At 51.5% G+C, this 6,000-nt stretch overlaps 1 protein-coding gene across 16 annotated transcripts in view; it reads right to left on the bottom strand.

Moving 5' to 3' along the window:
- SFMBT1 (Scm like with four mbt domains 1) overlaps positions 1-5,481 on the bottom strand; it is a 128,187-nt gene extending 122,706 nt beyond the window's left edge. For 9 of the 16 annotated variants that reach the window (XM_078442962.2, XM_078442963.2, XM_078442967.2 and 6 more), the window contains exon 1: positions 4,747-5,006. The gene's annotated coding sequence lies outside the window, so the exon portion shown is untranslated. Of the gene's footprint in view, positions 1-3,837; positions 4,172-4,746; positions 5,007-5,427 lie in introns of those variants that run through there. The other 7 variants (XM_078442961.2, XM_078442964.2, XM_078442960.2 and 4 more) reach the window with 3 other exon arrangements.
- Positions 5,482-6,000: the final 519 nt, after the last annotated feature.

A 6,000-nucleotide genomic window follows, 5' to 3' on the forward strand; every position in this document is an offset into this window, starting at 1 on the left:
CCAAATCGGTTTAGCAACTAACCTTTCTCGAGATTAAGCAAAAGTGTCAAAAAGAAACCTACACACAACACGGTTAGAAATGCCACCTCATAGCCTCTCCCTGCACAGCCAAATGCCTGACTCTGATGGTACCAAACTTTCAAACCACAAAGTTCAGTACTTAGTATCTTTTAGCACAACATAAAGACTACATCTTTTGTTTTTTAATTACACTCTTGAGTGATCACCTAAAGACTAAGAGAGCTCAATAAGGTTAAAAACATTCTCTTGGATAAGAGACTAGAAATTAATTATATACAAATCTTCAGGTGCCTCTGAATTACAGGCAAAGGTTTACATCCAAACTTGTTAAAACTTCTGCAGTGAAGTCATAATTTTTCTATTAATAACTTGTCTTTGTTCTTATTCTCTCTCCCACTTTTGTAAAATTTAAAAATGAACTGCCAACAACCTGACCACATCCTTTTTATTTTAAATCATTTCCAATGGGGCTAGTACCACTTGAAGAAACAGAATCCTATCAAAATCCCACTCCCTGAAGTATAATGGTTCAAAATCTCCCCATAACCAAAATCCCCAGAGACCTTCGCCCAATTTAACAACTATGTATGGGGAGAAATATTGTTTCAATTGCAAAGCATCCCAGTTAGGTAACAAATGCTACTTACAGAAAGATAACTGCCCGCCCTAACAAAGCTACACCATTTACTGATCATGTGCTTTTTATGTACAAAAATATTTGGCATTCAAAATACCTGCCGACAGGGGCGCCTGGGTGGCTCAGTCGGTTAAGCGGCCAACTTCGGCTCAGGTCATGATCTCGCGGTCCGTGAGTTCGAGCCCCGCGTCGGGCTCTGTGCTGACAGCTGGGAGCCTGGAGCCTGTTTCAGAGTCTGTGTCTCCCTCTCTCTGACCCTCCCCCGTTCATGCTCTGTCTCTCTCTGTCTCAAAAATAAATAAACGTTAAAAAAAATTTAAAAAAAAACAAAAAAAAAACAAAAAAAACAAAATACCTGCCTACATAATGGTCTGCTTTTTGGATCATATTCATTTATTTAACATGAGCATAACATGAAGTCTTAATAAAAAGGCCAATGAAGTTTTGAGAGTTCACCTGTTCTACAGACTTTAAAGTCAAACGATGTCTGTATCCATACCCTCGTTCTGTAGCTAAGCCCAGTCTATCACCACTGTGAAAGCAAAAGTACCCTACAGAAGCAGCAAGTTACGGACAGGAAAACCATTTTTAAAGAGAAAAATTAAAATTCAAAGGAACAAACATTAAAAGGGGAAATGACCTTTCCTATGTATTTTGTTTCTCATTTTGCATCTTTAGTTGCAACTCTCAAAATTTAACAAGGTTTAAGTTAAACAGTTGATCATGTAAAAGCTAAGAAATCTCTAAAAAAAAAAAAAAAAAAAAAAGGCATACACACAACCAGTGGATCAATTACTAAGTGATGAATTACTGTCTTAACTAATGATGCTATGAATCTTGGAGTAGAGTAACCAAACCTAGCTTAGCTGTTGGCTAGTTAACTGACTGGCTGGCTTAGTCACAGAAAACAATTATTCAGCGAAATCCATTTCACAAAAGAAAATCTTTTTCTTTTAAGTTTATTTTTTTGAGAGAGTGCTCGCGCAGGCACAAGTGGGAGAGGGGAAGACAGGGAGGGAGAGGGAGAATCCCAAGCAGGCTCCTCATTATCAGCATAGAGCCACATGCGGGGCTTAAACTCACAAACCTCAGGATCATCACCTGAGCCAAAGTCAGATGCTTAACTGACTGAGCCACCCAGAAATCCCCAAGAAAATCTTTGAACTTAGTGGACTATGCCCCATACATCACTACCACAGGCCTTAGGCAGTTCCCAACTTTGTATCACAAAGACATCCTTGCAATAAAAAACACAGGCCACTGTGAAGAATCGACAAGAATTCACTTACAACTTCTAACTCCTCTCCTTCAGAAGCAGAAACAAGAAAATGTACAGGAATATATTAAAAGGCATTTGGGAAGAGTAAGCAAATTGCTGAAGTACTTGCTTCAGTGAAAAAACAAAACAAAACAAAAACTTCCTAGATGGCTAATACAAAAAGGTATCCTAATCATGTTGAAATAAAAAAAATAATCACACTTGACATAATTTTTAGTTACCTTTTGTTTTTGCTTTCATCACTAAAGTTTTAATGACTGGATAAGCCAGGCGAATATCCTGCATATATAAATCAAGTTAATTGCTGTCATTTAAAAGGTTGTTAAAGCTTTATGCCCACATTCTTTAATTCACTGAACTTTAAAAAATCAATTTTCATTCAATTTTCTCAGCAAATTGTAGGCTTTAAGGAACTGATTCATCTACTAACACCTTAAACACTTACTTGTTGGGAAAGTTCATGATCCATCCTCCAAGCCTACTATCTAGAAATACCTCAGTATTCCAAAAATGGGAAGTAACACACTGATACTGGGCCTGTGACCACAAGGATGCCCAACAACCACAGATCCAAATCTGCAAAGCCCTGCTTCAGCTGAAAAGTGGCCTTCTAACTAAGAAGTTTCCTGGGTCAGAATTTTTTGTTATTCTAGGTAGTAACAACCATTAAGAATTTTTATAAAAGCATTTAGGGTCATGGCAAAAATGACCATAACTCCAGATTTACACACCTGCTGTCCTTTAGCTTAGTATCACCCTCACCCTCAAAAGGGTTCTGTTATGAAGCAAAACGCACTAGTGATGCCAGAAGTCAGAACTGTGGTGTCCCCTTAGGGAGAGGGTACATTCCTCTCTTACTCATGAGAGGAATGTAAAGGGAGCCCATTGGGAGGCTGAAAATTCTGTGAATCTTGATCTGAGTGTGGTTATCAGGGCATATGCATATGCATTTAAGGTCTTACTGTAAATCAGACCTCAATTTAAAAAAATTAAATAGAATTTTTAGAACACGCTGAATAAATATGTAAATGTCTGTGTTCAAATAATAAGTGATATAAAATAATCCTAGGTGTAGCAACTAAGATGTTTTTTCCAAATGTATTTTGATAAAGATGTATATTTATTGTGAGCACTTTTATGTAAAACCGGTCAAAACACAGACCATGATTTTTTTAATCTCTCATTTTAAGAAGTTGCCAAATTTGAGACCTGAAAGCATGCAGAAAGATGACCTATTCATCCTCTGATTCTGCGAATAAGGAAAACCAAATCTTGAGGGTAAGAACCATACAGAGATAAGGCAGCTAGTCAATGACAACAGTAGTAACAGAACTGTTTCCTGATCTTGAGCCACTCCCGTTTCCACCAGGCCGTTACTTTTGTGACACTGTAAACAAATATGAACTCTGGATCTACCTGTGGCCTAGAAGGATTCAACATAGCCTTCAAAATAGCAGACCAACAGGCCCCAAAGTGTATACACAAAGACACGCTCATCTTCCTCTCAAGACAGTTGGCAAAGGATTGATCATATTTTCAGGCAAGCATTTTTCTTGTGATGCAATCAAGTGTGACATCTTTAAAATGTGGTTCAAGAGGAAAAGGTATATGCAGGGATTGGCAAAATCCATCCTATTTCCTTTCAAATCTCTTTGATGGTTACTTGGTTCAGAATACTATGTCACTAGGTAGGACTCATGAAAACATCACTTGGGGCCGTTCAGGAGCACGGCTTGGAGTGACCCGCTGGGAAAAACCCTCACTGAACAAAAATCTTGTCTCTGCCTTGGGTGTCCTACCCAGCTCCCTGCACATACCAACACTTGCAGGTGACCTGTGCCTTACAGCTTAGTTTTAGAGCCCAGCGAAGAGCTGACATCTTGCTAAAAACTTAACATACATCCTTTCCGCGGGAATTTATTTCTGTTCTCACAAGGCGTTTCTGCTCCCCACAGAGCAGGCCTTGCTTCTCAGGACTCTCTGCTCGCCTCTCCACAGCCTCTTCTTCACGGTTTAAAACGAGACTTTAAGAACAGAAATCGAAACGGTCACGGCCCTCCCGAGCGAGCGGGTCCGGCTGGGGTCGGGCGGCGGGTGCCCGGCGAGCCCACTGCCAGCTCGCGCGCGGCGCCAGGGAGGCCCGACGCACTCCACCACGCCGGCCCGAAGCAACCGGTTGCGGGGGCCGCTAGACGCTCCGCAACAGCGCAGCGGCCACCTCGGCCCTCGGAAGTTCGGACCGCCGCGAGGGCAGCACGTCCCCGGCCTCAGCTGCGGGTTCGCGCCCCGGCCCCGGAGCGAGCCCGGGGGGCGGGTCCGCGGGGGCTCGGCGGGCGGGAGCGCGGGACGCGCGGGGAGGGGCGCGCGGCGGGCCCAGAGCGCCGGGGAACTTGGGCGCCCGCCGGTGCCGCCGCCCGGCCACTTTCCTTTCACGCCCCCGGGGCTGCCGCGCGCCGCGCCGCCCTCCCGGGGCCGCCGGCCGCCGCGGCCGCTCGCCGCCGCGGCGAGGCGCCCAGGCGCGCTCCTGCAACCCGGCCGGCCGGCGCGCGGGGCCGCGGGGGCGCGCGAGGCCGCGCGCGGGCGCCGCGCTGCCCCCCCCCCCCCGCCCCGCCCCCGCCCCCAACGTGCCGCCGCCGCCCGTTGGCGCCTCAGCCGGCGCGCCCGCCGCCCGCCGGCTGAGGCGGTTTTTCGTTGGCAAAGTTGCGCGGCCCCCTCGAGGGGGGCGCCGCGCGGTCCCCCGCCCCAGCTCCGCCGCCGCCCCTTCAGGCCGCCGCGCGGGAAGGCCCAGCTGGCGGCCCCGCTTTTTTACCTGCCGGGAGTTTTCGCGCGCGCCCTCGCTCGATCGCTGGCTTTTCCCTCCTCTCGCGCCCGTTTTCTTTCTTTCTTTCCTTCTTTTCGCTTCCCCGCGCGGGCGCTTTTTCCGCTCGCGCCGCCCGCGCTCGCCCGCTCGCGCCCTCCTTCCTGCTGGGCTCGGCGGAGCGGGGCGGCCGGCAGCTCTCCCCGCCCCCCTCCACCCGCGCTCCGGCGGAGGCGGCGGCGGCGGCGGCGGCGCTCCGCGCTCCGACTCATTCCAATATGGCACGGGTGCAGGGCGCATGCGCCCGCGCCCCCCCCCCCCCCCCCACCACCATTCCGCGCTCCTCCCGGCAGCCCGCGCCCCTCGCGCCGTGCGCGTGGCGCCCCCGGGCCGGGCCTCCCCGAGCCGGCCCGCAAGTCTTCCAACCCGGCTGGGGCCGCGCGGGATGCGAGGCGTTAGGGGAGTGAGGGGCCGGGGTCGGGCGCCGCCGGCTACCCCCGCCCCTCGTGCCCCGAGCCACAACTTGCCACGGACATCCCCGAGGCCGTGGCGTGGGGCACGCGGCGGAGCCTCCGGCCCCCGACGGCGCGGCGACCCCGTGCGGTCGGGCCCCGAAAGGGAGACGCGCCCCGGGGACCAAGCACCCACCCTATCCCTTCTCCGACCCACGAGGGAAAGGCCCTCGAGTCTCACCTCCGGCTGTGCAGGGAGCCCAGTGGTGTCCGCGGGTCGGTCCTGGCGCCCGGGCCGGACGAAGCGCGCCGCTGTCGTCCGCACGTGACCGCCTCCGGCAAGATGGCATTAGCGGAGGAACGGACGGAGCCGCCACCGATCCCAGATGTGCGCGCGTGTCGCAGCGGGAGAGGGCTGCGTCCACCCGCCTGGCCCACGTCGGGAATCTGGTGCGTCCTTCCGAGACCTGGAAGGGCACCCAAGTGCCCCTTGTCTACGAAGTCGGCCCCGGGCCCCCAGGCGCACTGGGTTTCTCCAGGCTTCCGCAGGAGGCGCCCTGTAAATCCGAGTTTTCCAGCCGCTCGGGGCCCCAGCGAGGGGGCACAAGACGGCTGCCGAATTCGGGCAGGAGAGCTGGGGGCCCGGGGTTGGAACAGAAGCTTAAAGGTGGCTGCAAGCCGGCCCCGCAACCCGAGGTGCCCACAGGCTGTTATGTTCTCCGAGCTCGCCCCTTCCCCAGTGAGCGCAGATGCCCGTGGGACAACCATACCCCTCCCCTTCTGCTGTGGAAAGTTCCCTCCGGAAGGAGTCTAC

Source organism: Panthera onca, chromosome A2, assembly GCF_046562875.1.
Source record: "Panthera onca isolate mPanOnc1 chromosome A2, mPanOnc1 haplotype 2, whole genome shotgun sequence".
Classification (NCBI taxonomy): Eukaryota; Metazoa; Chordata; class Mammalia; order Carnivora; family Felidae; genus Panthera; species Panthera onca.